The following is a 16226-nucleotide window of genomic DNA, read 5'->3' as shown; positions in this document are numbered from 1 at the left end:
CCCAGGCTGATAAATGAACTGCTAGGAAAGTATTATGAGCGGCTTTATAGGGACACCCGAGGGGAACAGGAGGAGGGCGAATGTTTTTTATCAGCAATCAAACTACCGTCCCTGATGGAGAAACAGCGGGGGAGCCTGAATGTTGAAATATCGGCTGAGGAAGTCCTACATATTATACGTTCCTTACATAACGGGAAAGCGCCAGGCCCTGACGGGTTTTCAGGGGCATTCTATAAGATGCTACAAGATCACCTCGCCCCCACCCTAGTTCAATACTTCAATCGCCTCCTGCATACGGGTGGTTTCCCCGCCCACATCAATGTAGCCTACATTAAATTGATACTAAAGCCCAATAAGGACCTTCAGGATCCGGGTTTATATCGCCCGATCTCGCTTATCAACCAGGATCTTAAGATTTTGACCAAAATCCTGGCTGATAGACTGAGCCTCCTAATGCCTGCCCTGATAGGCCCCTCGCAAGTGGGTTTCATAAAGGGGAGGCTCCATTCAGACGTCCGTATGTGTTTTGCGGATCCATGGATCCGCAAAACACATACGGACGTCTGAATGGAGCCTTACAGGGGGGTGATCAATGACAGGGGGGTGATCAGGGAGTCTATATGGGGTGATCACCCCCCTGTAAGGCTCCATTCAGACGTCCGTATGTGTTTTGCAGATCCATGGATCCGTCGATCCGCAAAACACATACGGATGTCTGAATGGAGCCTTACATGGGGGGTGATTAGGGATTCTATATGGGGTGATCATCCCCCTGTCATTGATCACCCCCCTGTAAGGCTCCATTCAGACGTCCGTATGTGTTTTGTGGATCCGCAAAACACATACGGACGTCTGAATGGAGCCTTACAGGGGGGTGATCAATGACAGTGGGGTGATCAGGGAGTCTATACAGCGTTAACAAAACAGCGTCTGATATACCTTTCAAGGGTTAAAAAAATCGCATCTACAGCCTGCCAGCGAATGATCGCCGCTGGCAGACTGTAGATGAACTCGTTTACCTGTCCTTTGCGCGCGTTCACAGGAAATCTTGCGAGATGACGCGCCGGCGCGTCGAAGAGGAACAAACCGTCTGCCTCCGGACCGCAATCCTACGTTAGGCGGTCCGGAGGCGGTTAAGGCATATGGTGACAGCTTGGAAGGCAATTAGGAAAACAGTTGGCCTGTCTTATTCGATCTCTAAGTGGATGCCGCTGTGGGGACATCCCGAGTTCCCCCAGGGGAATCGCACAGGACTCTCTGAGCTATGGGAGTCTAGAGGGTTGGTCAGGGCGGAACATCTGATGCACCGAGAGGAGAAACGATGGCTGACCCCTAAGAAACTGAAGGAATAATATGCCCTGCCTGATTCCCATTTTTTGCTGATTATGCAGACTCTGGGTTTCTGTACACACAGGTTACGAGACTTGTCAAGGGAGGCGACTAAGAACTCCTTTGACGATATTCTCAGTTTCTCTCCTCAAACAGTATCTCTCTCGTGGTTATATAAGGCACTCCCAGGTAATTTCCCGAAGCCATCCACTCTGTTTAAGAAATGGGAACGCATTACCATGGATGATGAGATTGGGGGAAAAATCCTGGAGGGCTGGGGCAAGGTCCGCCAGTGTGTGATAAATGAAACGTGGCGTGAAACATACTTTAAAATTATGCACCACGCAATTTTTGGTTTTAATTTTCCAGCCTCTCCCCAATTCCTGAGCAAAGTGGCTTAGTGGTTAGCACTGTTGACTTGCAGTGCTGGGGTCCTTGGTTCGAATCCAACCAAGGACAACATCTGTATGGAGTTTGTATGTTCTCCCCGTGTTTGTGTGGGTTTCCTCTGGGTTCTCCGGTTTCCTCCCACACTCCAAAGACATACTGATAGGGACCTTAGATTGTGAGCCCCATTGGGGACAGTTGGATGCTAATGTCTGAAGTGGTGCGGAATATAGTAGTGCTTTAGTGCATAAAATGTCTGTGAAGTGCTGCGGAATATAGTAGCGCTTTAGTGCATGAAATAAATATTAAAGGATGTTGATGTTAAAAAGGAAAAAGTGACAGAAGAAAACACCATCCTGGTAGCACACACAATATAGGGATATGCGTAGAATTATGTAAATACATATTAAAACATGATGCAGCAAATATAGTGATCTATAGTTGCATAAACAATCATTATAAATGCAAACCAGGATGACATTACCCTGACGCACATTTTGGTGTGCCTTCGTCCGCACGCCGAAATGTGCATTGGGGTTAACGCCATCCTTGATATTCTGGTCAATTTAACCGCCTCCGGACCGCCTAACGCAGGATCGCGTTCCGGTGGCGGCAGTCCCAGGCACAGTCACGCATATACGCGTCATCTCGCGAGACGCGAGATGACGCGCTTAGCCGGCCCGCGCATGCGCATCGCGGGCCGGCAAAAGTTAGAGGGGGGTCACATCATCAGCTTGCCCGCCAATGATCGTGGCTGGCAAGCTGATGATTTTTAAAAAAACGAATCAGAAGCCAGATAACACATTATATTTGTAAATATGATGTGTTAAATGGCTTCCCTGCTCCTCTGCTGGTCCTTTTCGTCGGTTGGTCTCAGCAGAGGAGCAGGCATCACAGTGAGTACACAAGACACAACACTTAGCCCCCAGATCACCCCCTATCACCCCAATTAACCCCATGATCACCCCTTCTTGCCCCTGTCAATCACTAGTGAAAGGGAAAAAACTGATCAGTGTAAACTGTCACTTTTTTTTTTCACTGGTATTGACTGTTAGGTTTTAGGGATAGTTTAGGCCCCTTGGTTAGGTAGTTTAGCGATCGTTTAGCGCCCAGCCCACCGCACCGCAGTCACTTATTCGCTGATTAGTGTATCGCTAATCAGCTTTTGTACTTTTATAGTATCTGTAAGTGATCAAAACTGATCACAGTCAGATCTATAATAGTATTAGTGTCACCTTAGTTCGCCCTCCACCCAAAATGCAGTGTTTGCCCGATCAGGCCTGATCGGTCGCCCACACGGGCGTGCACCCACGCCCCCGCCCCGCCGCAGTGACAAAAAAATTATTTTTTTTGATCACTGCACAATCACTTTACAAGCGCTGCGGCGATAAAAAAATCTGTTTTGATATTTTTTATCAACCGCAGCGGCCTCCGGTACTTCGCTAGACTCCCATTTGTAAGACAGGCTTGCTTTTTTTCTTGGGTAGTCTTAGGGAATACCCCTAAATTTAGTAGCCCAAATGTCAAACAGGGGGTATTCTTCTGAAGAGGCCTACAGGCTTCTGACCCAGTCGGATGAGGAATGGGAACCCTCATCTGATGAATCTAGCAGGTCAGAATATGAACCTGTAGAAAGCAGTGGCAGTCTGACCCAAAGTTCGGACGAGGAGGTTGAGGTCCCTGATACCACCAGGCGTACCCGGCCCCGTGTCGCTAGACCACAGGTTGCGCAGAGTCCGCTTCAAGGGCAGCAGGCATACACCAGCAGCGCAGCCCTCCCTGGACCTACAAACCGGATTCCAAAAAAGTTAGGACACTATACAAATCGTGAATAAAAACTGAATGCAATGATGTGGAGGTGCCAACTTCTAATATTTTATTCAGAATAGAACATAAATCACGGAACAAAAGTTTAAACTGAGAAAATGTACCATTTTAAGGGAAAAATATGTTGAATCAGAATTTCATGGTGTCAGCAAATCCCGAAAAAGTTGGGACAAGGCCATTTTTACCACTGTGTGGCATCTCCCCTTCTTCTTACAACACTCAACAGACGTCTGGGGACCGAGGAGACCAGTTCCTCAAGTTTAGAAATAGGAATGCTCTCCCATTCTTGTCTAATACAGGCCTCTAACTGTTCAATCGTCTTGGGCCTTCTTTGTTGCACCTTCCTCTTTATGATGCACCAAATGTTCTCTATAGGTGAAAGATCTGGACTGCAGACTGGCCATTTCAGTACCCGGATCCTTCTCCTACGCAGCCATGATGTTGTGATTGATGCAGAATGTGGTCTGGCATTATCTTGTTGAAAAATGCAGGGTCTTCCCTGAAAGAGATGACGTCTGGATGGGAGCATATGTTGTTCTAGAACCTGAATATATTTTTCTGCATTGATGGTGCCTTTCCAGACATGCAAGCTGCCCATGCCACACACACTCATGCAACCCCATACCATCAGAGATGCAGGCTTCTGAACTGAGCGTTGATAACAACTTGGGTTGTTCTTGTCCTCTTTGGTTGGGATGACATGGCGTCCCAGATTTCCAAAAAGAACTTCGAATCGTGACTCGTCTGACCACAGAACAGTCTTCCATTTTGCCACACTCCATTTTAAATGATCCCTGGCCCAGTGAAAACGCCTGAGCTTGTGGATCTTGCTTAGAAATGGCTTCTTCTTTGCACTGTAGAGTTTCAGCTGGCAACGGCGGATGGCACGGTGGATTGTGTTCACTGGCAATGGTTTCTGGAAGTATTCCTGAGCCCATTCTGTGATTTCCTTTACAGTAGCATTCCTGTTTGTGGTGCAGTGTCGTTTAAGGGCCCGGAGATCACGGGCATCCAGTATGGTTTTACGTCCTTGACCCTTACGCACAGAGATTGTTCCAGATTCTCTGAATCTTCGGATGATGTTATGCACAGTTGATGATGATAGATGCAAAGTCTTTGCAATTTTTTGCTGGGTAATAACACCTTTCTGATATTGCTCCACTATCTTTCTGCGCAACATTGTGGGAATTGGTGATCCTCTACCCATCTTGGCTTCTGAGAGACACTGCCACTCTGAGAAGCTCTTTTTATACCCAATCATGTTGCCAATTATTGACCTAATTAGTGTTAATTGGTCTTCCAGCTCTTCGTTATGCTCAAATTTACTTTTTCCAGCCTCTTATTGCTACTTGTCCCAACTTTTGGGGGATTTGTTGACACCGTGAAAATTGGAATCAACGTATTTTTCCTTTAAAATGATACATTTACTCGGATTAAACGTTTCATCTGTTCTATTACAAATAAAATATTGACATTTGCCATCTCCACATCATTGCATTCAGTTTTTATTCACAATTTGTTTAGTGTCCCAACTTTTTGGGAATCCGGTTTGTAGTACCAGCACTGCCGTACAACATGGTGACGTGGCGAGCACCAGAAGGGCAGTTGAAGCTGGTACGGTGGCACGTGCAGTAGTTACCCCGTCGCAGCCACCGCACAGACAGGCCCGTAGACCCCCTAGAATCCCTGAGGTGCTGGCAAATCCTGATTGGCAGTCCCCAACTTCAGCCGCACCATTAGTTCCCCCTTTCACCGCCCAGTCTGGAGTTCGGGTTGAGACAGCTCAGATCAGTTCGGCCCTGGGATTTTTTGAGCTGTTCTTGACTGCGGAGCTCTTGGACTTAGTTGTGGCAGAAACAAACCGGTATGCCACTCAATTTATATCCGCCAACCCGGGAAGCTTTTATGCCCAGCCTTTCCGGTGGAGTTTCCGAATTAAAAAAAATTCTGGGCTGTCTCCTCAACATGGGTCTAACCAAAAAGCATGAATTGCGGTCATATTGGTCCACGAACCCAATTCATCACATGCCCATGTTCTCTGCTGTCATGTCCAGGGCACGATTTGAGGCCATCCTGCGTTTCCTGCACTTTAGTGATAACACCACCTCCCGTCCCAGAGGCCACCCAGCTTTTGACCGGCTCCACAAAATTCGGCCCCTCATAGACCACTTCAACCAGAAATTTGCAGATTTGTATACCCCTGAGCAAAACATCTGCGTAGACGAGTCCCTAATACATTTTACCGGGCGCCTTGGCTTCAAACAATACATCCCAAGCAAGCGCGCCCGGTATGGGGTCAAATTGTGTAAGCTCTGTGAAAGGGCCACAGGCTATACCCACAAATTTCGGATCTATGAGGGAAAAGATCAGACCCTGGAGCCGGTCAGTTGCCCTGACTACCTGGGGAGCAGTGGGAAGGCAGTCTGTGACTTGGTGTCACCCTTATTTGGCAAGGGGTGCCATCTTTATGTGGACAATTTCTACACAAGTGTGGCCCTCTTCAGGCATTTGTTCCTAGAACAGATTGGCTGCTGTGGCACCGCGTGAACTAGTCACGCGGGCTTCCCCCAACGGCTCGTTACCAGCCGTCTTGCAAGGGGGGAGAGGGCTGCCTTGTGTAACGAAGAACTGCTCGCAGTGAAATGGAGAGATAAGTGTGACGTTTACATGCTCTCCTCCATTCACGCAGACACAACAATCCAAATTGAGCGAGCAACCAGAGTCATTGAAAAGCCCCTCTGTGTCCACGACTATAATTTGCTCATGGGAGGGGTGGACTTCAATGACCAGATGTTGTCTCCGTATTTAGTTTCCCGACGCACCAGACGCTGGTATAAGAAGGTGTCTGTATATTTAATTCAATTAGCTGCATATAATAGTTTTGTTCTCTACAGTAAGGCTGGGAGAACAGGATCCTTCCTCAAATTTCAGGAAGAGATCATCGAGAACCTCCTGTATCCAGGAGGTTCCGTGGCCCCATCCACCAGTGTAGTTAGCCGTCTACACGAGCGACATTTCCCCAATGTCAGTGCTGGTACCTCAACCCAACCGTCACCCCGAAAAAGATGTCGTGTCTGTAGCAGGAGTGGAATAAGGCGTGACACCCGCTATTTCTGTCCTGACTTCCCTGACCACCCTGCCCTATGCTTTGGAGACTGTTTCCGGAAGTACCACACACAGGTACACTTAGCATAGGGATTGCATCTCAGAGGACAGGCACACAGGGCTATTAGGGCCCATTCACACACAGCTGCTGCAAACCTCTCCTTTCACCTGGGACAAAGTGCATAAGTTAACGTTCAGTTTCAAAAGTTAAATAAAGTTTATATGTTCTGTTCTAAAGTTATTATAAAGTTAATAAAATTGCATTGCGCTGCTGTCAGATTACACACAAGTCGGTGTATGCGGCGCTGCAAGACGAGATTTCTCCTCTGCAGTAAAAGATACGTTTACCAAGACATATGCGCTGAGGAGGTGGCGGTGTTCATATGCTTTAGCAAACACTTTGTATATATAAAAAAAATAAAAAATCCCGGCAATGATTTATTCATCCACATCGATTGATGTGAATGGAGAAATCGTGTTTGCCAGGGCATACGAGCTAAGTGGGTATGGATGTTGGGCGGAGCTCCATGTCCTGGCAGACGCCTTTCCCCTCCTTTTTTTTTTTTGGGCAGAGATTTTTTCATCCACATTGATCGATGCAAATGAAGAAATCTGTGCCGTTCATTTTTTCTTTCAGCCCAGCGGCTGAACGGAAAAAAAAAATCTCATTACCCGTATGCTCAATATAAGGAGAATAGCAGAAACTCCTAATGGTGGCCATACATGTAATGATTGCGGAGACCCTCAAATGCCAGGGCAGTACAAACACCCCACAAATAACACCGTCTTGGAAAGAAGACACCCCAAGGTATTCGCTGAGGGGCATATTGAGTCCATGAAAGATTAAAATTTTGGTCTCAAGTTAGCAGGAAAGCCCCTCATTGAATACCTTGGGGTGTCTTCTTTCCAAAATGGGGTCACATGTGGGGTATTTATACTGCCCTGGCTTTTAGGGGCCCTAAAGCGTGAGAAGAAGTCTGGGATCCAAATGTCTAAAAATGCCCTCCTAAAAGGAATTTGGGCACCTTTGCGCATCTCGGCTGCAAAAAAGTCTCACACATGTGGTATCGCCGTACTCAGGAGAAGTTGGGGAATGTGTTTTGGGGTGTCATTTTACATATACCCATGCTGGGTGAGAGAAATATCTTGGTCAAATGCCAACTTTGTATAAAAAAATGGGAAAAGTTGACTTTTGCTGAGATATTTATCTCACCCAGCATGGGTATATGTAAAATGACACGCCAAAACACATTCCCCAACTTCTCCTGAGTACGGCGATACCACATGTGTGACACTTTTTTGCAGCCTAGGTGGGCAAATGGGCCCACATTCCAAAGAGCACCTTTCTGATTTCACAGGCCATTTTTTACAGATTTTGATTTCAAACTACTTCTCACGCATCTGGGCCCCTAAAATGCCATGGCTGTATAACTATCCCACAAGTGACCCGATTTTGGAAAGAAGACACCCCAAGGTATTCCGTGAGGGGCATGGCAAGTTCCTAGAATTTTTTATTTTTTGTCACAAGTTAGCGGAAAATTATGATTTTTTCTTTTTTTCTTTTTCTTACAAACTCTCATATTCCACTAACTTGTGACAAAAAATTAAAACTTCCATGAACTCACTATGCCCATCACGAAATACCTTGGGGTGTCTTCTTTCCAAAATGGGGTCACTTGTGGGGTAGTTATACTGCCCTGGCATTTTAGGGTCCCAAATGCGTGCGAAGTAGTTTGAAATCAAAATCTGTAAAAAATGGCCTGTGAAATCTGAAAGGTGCTCTTTGGAATGTGGGCCCCTTTGCCCACCTAGGCTGCAAAAAAGTGTCACACATGTGGAATCGCCGTACTCAGGAGAAGTTGGGGAATGTGTTTTGGGGTGTATTTTTACATATACCCATGCTGGGTATGAGAAATATCTTGGTCAAATGCCAACTTTGTATAAAAAAATTGTAAAAGTTGTCTTTTGCCAAGATATTTATCTCACCCAGCATGGGTATATGTAAAATGACACCCCAAAAAACATGTTTTAGTGTTTCCATAGTCTGAGAGCCATAGTTTTTTCAGTTTTTGGGTGATTATCTTGGGCAGGGTATGAATTTTGCGGGATGATATGACAGTTTGATTGGCACTATTTTGGGGTGCGTATGACTTTTTGATCGCTTGCTATTACAGTTTTTGTGATGTAAGGTGACCAAAAATTGTTTTTTTTACACTTTTTTTTAACGGTATTCACCTGAGGGGTTAGGTCATGTGATATTTTTATAGAGCAGGTTATTATGGATGCGCGATACCTAATATGTATACTTTTTTTATTTATGTAAGTTTTACACAATAATATCATTTTTGAAACAAAAAATAATAATCGTGTTTTAGTGTCTCCATATTCTGAGAGCCATAGTTTTTTCATTTTGTGGGCAATTATCTTATCTGGGTCTCATTTTTTGCAGGATGAGATGACTGTTTGATTGGCACTATTTTGGGGTGCATATGACTCTTTGATCGCTTGCTATTGCACTTTTTGTGATGTAAGGTGACAAAAAAATTGTTTATTTAGCACAGTTTTTATTTTTTACAGTGTTCATCTGAGGAGTTAGGTCATGTGATATGTTTATAGAGTCGGTCGATACAGACGCAGCGATACCTAATATGTCTATTCTATTGTTTATTTTTACTTGAAACTTTTAATTTTGGGGGGGGAAACTTTATTTTTTCAACATTTTTTTCACTTTATTTTTTGTCCCACTTTGGGACTTAAATTTTTCGGGGTCTAATCCTTTACAATGCATTCCAATACTTCTGTATTGGAATGCATTGGCTGTATGAGTAATACAGTGTGTATTACTCATACAGCTTCCGGCCTGTGAGATCCAGGAGGCTGGATCTCACAGGCTCGTCACAGGAAGGCAGCGCTGATGCCTCAGGAAGGCATTGCGCTGCCTTTCATGCCATCAGGTCCCCCCTACAGCCTACAGCCCCACGGGAACCCGATGCCACCTGCGCCCGCCGCCGCACCATAAAAAGCCGCAAACCGCAGGTCTGAATTGAATCGCCGACACGGGGGGGGGGGGGAGTCACGGGACCGCCCCGTGCATTTAGCCAAGGTGCCTGCTCAATGATTTGAGCAGGCACCTTGTTCCGATCACCGCTAATCGGGAATACGCATGATGTACCGGTACGTCATGTGTCCTTAAGTACCAGGATAACATGCCGTACCGGAACGTCATGTGTCCCAAACAGGTTACGATTGAGTGGATACATTTCTACTAACTGATTCCACCCAAAACTAGCTTCGACTCCGACTCCACAGCCCTGCCTGGCATGCTACTGGTCCTATTACACCCTGCCTCTGGCAGAGTGTACTAGAATGCCGGTATAATTGCTATTCACAACAAATAGCTGTGAATAGTACAAGCAAAGTTAAAGTACACTCTGCATACATTATTTATTTTATATAGCGCAATTTAACCCATTATAACATTAATTTAAAATAGGGAACAGACACAGGAGGTCAAGAAAGAAGTAGCTCTAGGCTTGTCAATTGGAGGAGGTGGAAAACTGGATAAGGGAAACTTTTAGGCCAGGTTATATGCTTTTCAGAAGAGATATTCTTTGACTTAGATTGATTCTTTTGAGGATTGGAAAGTGTCAGATACATGAAGCACGTTACAAGAGTAGTAGAGAGAGGTTGCTATATACGAGACCGGGGCCTGTGTTGCAGTTCCTGGAGTTGTATGTTTAGTGTGTCTAACTTTACAGTATTTTTATAAACAACCCGTTAGAAACAACCAGTGCAAATGTGAACTTTATCCAAAGATTAATCAAGAGTTTCACACTGATCTATCCTTCACCCTCCATATTCAACTGCTTGCCCGGTCATGCCGCCTGCACCTCAAAAACATCTCTAGAATCCGCCCCTTTCTTACTGTTGAAAGAACAAAAGCTCTCATTGTGACTGCCTGTCTGGATTAGGCTGGCAGTCGGATCCGCTGACCCCATTCACTGTAATTGGATCCGGCATGTAGCATGTTGCATGTAGCATTTTTTGTCCTGCTGAAAGCCAGCATGTTTGCTGGATACAGTGACCAGATTGCAGCGCCGGAGCAGTGAGTGTAGTAGTGCTGGCTTTACTCACCACTCCATGGTCTTCTTTCCTGGGCTGGAAGGACATGTTGATGTCCTCTCGTTGGGAGTGCAGGTGATGACATGCGAGTCCTCATCATGGCCGCCGGTCAGGTACAGATCAATCTGCCAGTCTTAGCATTAATTAACACTAGGAGCATCAGGTACTTATGTTCCTGGCCTGTGGCCACAAGTTCCCTCCCGAAAGAGGAATATTTTTTTTTTCCTTTCTTCGACTACTGGGTCTACTATAGGGGACAATTTATGATCAATAGTTTTTTATTAGAGTATATGCTCTGTCACATGGACATGTACAATAAGCATATGGTATCATTCGAGTCCTGAATTGAGAGGATTACATCTGAGCAATATTCTCCTATTTTTTTTTCCAGCATAATAAACAAAAAGAAATAAACAGGAAGGAACAAAAACATATAGAGCAGTGCCATCAACAAATCCTTAATAATCTGTGAGATGTATAATAATCCTAAACTGTGATTATAGAGTCCGTTGGCTCTGTCATGTCCCTCACCACCTCCCGAGAATCCCTGCCTTCAGAGCCTGATGCAGTGGTTGATGTTGGATACAGACAGCTCCAGGATGACCAATCCCTTTCATACTTGCTGATTGTAAAATTTTTGGGAGCTAACCTTTGTTCGTACAATCTGGTTACTTCTACAGCTCTCACTATCTCCTGATAATCAGGGGTAGTTGTGCTTTTCCACTTTGTTGTGATTGCAAGCTCGGTGGCGAGGAATAAGTGCATCGCGATTGTCCTAAATCTGTAAGGTATTTTTGTGAGGTCAATCAGCAATAGAGCCAGGGCAGGGTCTGGGGCCATCTGACATCCAGCCGCATCAGAAACAGCATTAAACACCTGGGACCACAATGCAGATATCTGAGAACATTCCCATAGTATATGAACAAGTGACGCTTTGCCACCATATTCCCTCCAGCAAATACAAGACGAACCTGGAAATATTGCACTAAGTCTCATTGGGGTGAAATACCCCCGGAGCACTGTTTTCATGTAAGATTCAAAGTTTGATGTACATTTAAGGTTGGATTCTGCAAATCTGATTGTGTGGATCATTGAGCTAGGGAGAAATTCTGTTTCAGGTCTGCTTCCTACGCTAAGAAAGGGGCCGTTTTGGTAAAGGACTCTTTATCGTCCAAATATGAGTAGATTGGTTTGATCCCTGATTGATCAGCACCTGTCAGGGACCATTGTGTTAGGAGTTGCAGGTTCCCCTTAGTTTTGAATGAGGGGTTATCTGTCAAAAGATGCCTAATTCTTAGGTATTTGTAGAATTCTTGGTGTAGAATATTATATGTCCTTTGTATTTCTTCAAAGGACTGTAAGGAGGAGTGAGTCAGCACGTCACCCACTTTACTGATTCCTCTGTCCCTCCAGGACTTCAAAGACAGGTCCGGGACAATGCATTGTAGGGATTCGATTGGTGTAAGGTGGGCCAAAGAAACTGTTGTGCCTTTACCTCTTTCATGATAGGTCTTCCATAGGGGCACAGAGGTCAATATGAAGTAGGCGGGGTGAGACTAGAAAAAACGTTGTGCATAGAGGCCATGAGAAGTGCCTGCATGTTCCGCACTGGGGCTTGTGACTGCTCAAAGTGTACCCAGTGTTTGCCCGTATCACCCACCCACCAGTCCCTCAGTTGGTTTATTCTTGAGGCTAAATAGTAATCAAAAATATTGGGTAGACTCAGACCACCATTCCTTTTATATTTACACATAAGGGATTTTGTGTATAGAGCTGAGGACATGGGTTGCTAGATGGCCGCTAGCACATCCGCAATACCCAGTCCCCATAGCTCTGTGTGCTTTTATTGTGTAAAAAAAAAACGATTTGATACATATGCAAACTTATCTGAGATGAGTCCAGCGTGAAGGAGCCCAGCACCGCCCCGCATCCTCAGAATCTTCTCCTTGCTCCCCGACATCAAAAAAGCTAGAGCGCCGTAATCTTGCGATGCGTGAGCTAGCGTATGCTCAGTTCCTTCCCTGAGGCTGATGCCAGCACAGGGAAGGAACACTATGACGCATCGCGAGATTGCGGCGCTCTAGCTTTCTGACGTTGGGGAGCAAGGAGGAGATTCTGAGGATGCGGGGCGGTGCTGGGCTCCTTCACGCTGGACTCATCTCGGGTTAATTTGCATATGTATCAAATAGTTTTTTTACACAATAAAAGCACACAGAGCTATGGGGACTGGGTATTGCGGATGTGCTAGTGGCCACCTAGCAACCCATGTCCTCAGCTCTATACACAAAATCCCGGTGACAGGTTTCCTTTAACATCCTATTGGTTGCGTTAAAAAAGGAAGAAGGGATCGGTATGAGTATGGTCCTAAATAAGTACAACAGCTTCAGGAGCGTATGCTGTTGGAAAGCAGCAATGCATCCCATCCTTGACATTTCAGTCTTAGCCATATTGTCTAGCTCTGCTTGCAGTAACCGAAGGATAGGAAGGAAATTAGCTTTATATAAACTCTGGGGAGTAGCAGTTACTTTAAATCCCAAGTATTGCACTTCAGACTCCTGCCAATCTAAGGGGAATTGTTTCTTTAAGTGTGCCAAGGATCTGCTCGAAAGCCATAAGGGAAGGGCTTGAGATTTACCCTCATTAACCTTGTAGTATGAGAGAGTCCCATATGAGTGAATAATTCTCATCACTGATTCCAAGGATGAAGCGAGGCTGGTTAAGGTAAGGATGATATCATCCACGTACAATGACAGACGGTGTTGTCTGTTTCCAATCTGTACCCCTTCTATTTCAGATGTCTGGCGAATTGCTTGAGCTAAAGGTTCAAGTGATAGTATAAATATGAGAGGTGATAGAAGACACCCCTGCATGGTGCCGTTGGACAAGATAAACAGGTCAGACAAAACCCCATTAGCCAGGACTCGGGCAGACTGTCCGGTGTACAGCGCTTTTATCGCCGTTACCGTGTGTTCCGGGAATCCTATCTTGTGGAGCACCGAGAAGACAAAAGACCAATTAACGCGGTCAAATGCCTTCTCAGCGTCCGTCCAGAGTAACAAACACTGAGGCATCCCGGCCCGGCCGACGAAGTCTATTAAGTTTAATACTCTTCTAGAATTATCTGTGACGCTGTACGAATCCCACTTGATCAGGGGCCACTAGGGATGGTATGATTTTTGCTAGTCTATTCGCAAGTAGTTTCACGTAAATCTTGAGGTCTGTATTCAATAGGGAGATTGGTCAGAATTTTTGGGGGACTGATGGTCCTGATTTTGGCAAAGTTACAATGACTGCCTCTAGCATTTCGCTAGGCATTCTCCCCTCTGTCATGGCGCGAGACAGGGATGCGTGGAGGTGAGGGGTTAAAACTTTTGAGAAAATGTTATAATATGAGTTAGCGAGACCGTCTGGGCCAGTACTTTTATGGTGAGGCAGCTGAGTTATTTTTCGAATGATCTCCTCCATAATGAATCTTGATGCTGTTTATCAAGGGATGGTAGTGCTAGGGACTCTAGAAAATCCTCTATCTCTTGAGATGATACTGGGTTAAAGCCCAGTTCCTCTGATAGGTTGTATAGTTGGGAGTAATAGGACATAAATCTATTGGCGATAGCCTTAGGGTCGTAGATCTTTTGGGTTTTAGAGGGGTCCCAAAGATACGCGATGCGTGGTTTTAGGGCTTTGAATTTAATTCTCTTTGCTAGTAAGCTGCCAGCCTTATTGGCTTAGGAGTAGTACATAGCTTTTACTTTCTTCAGTGAAAGTTCATATTTATGTAGAAAACTTTCCCTAAGCTGCAGTCTAAGGGATCTCAGCTTTTCTGAAAGCTCCGATGATGGAGAGGCTTAATTTAGATATTCAGTGATTTGGATTTGAGAGTACCGTATTTTTCGCCCTATAAGATGCACCGGCATATAAGACGCACCTAGGTTTTTGAGGAGGAAAAAAAATAAAATAATTTTTAACCAAAAGGTGTGCTTTTGGTGGGTTTTGAATTAATGGTGGTCTGTGCATGACACTATTATGGGGGATCTGTGGATGACGCACTGTCATGTGGGGGATCTGTGGATGGCACCATTATGGGGGACCTGTGAATGGCACTGTTATGGGGGATCTGTGGATGGCACATGTTATAATATGAGTTAGCGAGACCGTCTGGGCCAGTACTTTTATGGTGAGGCAGCTGAGTTATTTTTCGAGTGATCTCCTCCATAATGAATCTTGATGCTGTTTATCAAGGGATGGTAGTGCTAGGGACTCTAGAAAATCCTCTATCTCTTGAGATGATACTGGGTTAAAGCCCAGTTCCTCTGATAGGTTGTATAGTTGGGAGTAATAGGACATAAATCTATTGGCGATAGCCTTAGGGTCGTAGATCTTTTGGGTTTTAGAGGGGTCCCAAAGATACGCGATGCGTGGTTTTAGGGCTTTGAATTTAATTCTCTTTGCTAGTAAGCTGCCAGCCTTATTGGCTTAGGAGTAGTACATAGCTTTTACTTTCTTCAGTGAAAGTTCATATTTATGTAGAAAACTTTCCCTAAGCTGCAGTCTAAGGGATCTCAGCTTTTCTGAAAGCTCCGATGATGGAGAGGCTTAATTTAGATATTCAGTGATTTGGATTTGAGAGTACCGTATTTTTCGCCCTATAAGATGCACCGGCATATAAGACGCACCTAGGTTTTTGAGGAGGAAAAAAAATAAAATAATTTTTAACCAAAAGGTGTGCTTTTGGTGGGTTTTGAATTAATGGTGGTCTGTGCATGACACTATTATGGGGGATCTGTGGATGACGCACTGTCATGTGGGGGATCTGTGGATGGCACCATTATGGGGGACCTGTGAATGGCACTGTTATGGGGGATCTGTGGATGGCACTGTTATGGGGGATCCGTGGATGGCACTGTTATGGGGGATCTGTGGATGACGCTGTTATGGGGGATCTGTGGATGGTACTGCTATGTGGTGGGAGATCTGTGGATGGCATTGTTATGGGGTGGGGGGATCTTTGGATGGCATTGTTATGGGGTGGGGGATCTGTGGATGTAACTGTTATGGGGGGGATCTGTGGATGACACTGCTATATCTTATCCACAGATCCCACTCATAACAGTGTACCCCAAAATACACTGGCTCTCTGCTTCATTCATAAAGTGGGCGGAGCAGGCGCTCGACGTCAGTGAGTGTCGTTACTGCTGCCGTCTGCTCTGCCTGCTATGGAAGCTTGTTCGTAAGTGCTGTGGGGATACAGGGGAACATGGCAACATGGGAGAGCACAGCATTAGTTAAACTTAATAACAGGATAAGGATTCATGTTTTCAAATACTGCTGTGAGCGGCGGGCCTGGTGTAAGAGTACAGTGACTGCACCGGTCCCCGCCCCTAGTTCCGGACTCCAACCCCTCCTCTCTCCCGGCTCATACATCGCAGTCTGCGATGCTGCAGCGTCGCAGACTGCGA

The sequence above is a fragment of the Bufo gargarizans genome, unplaced genomic scaffold (assembly GCF_014858855.1).
Source record: "Bufo gargarizans isolate SCDJY-AF-19 unplaced genomic scaffold, ASM1485885v1 original_scaffold_2037_pilon, whole genome shotgun sequence".
NCBI lineage: Eukaryota > Metazoa > Chordata > Amphibia > Anura > Bufonidae > Bufo > Bufo gargarizans.
This window is presented reverse-complemented; position numbering follows the sequence as displayed.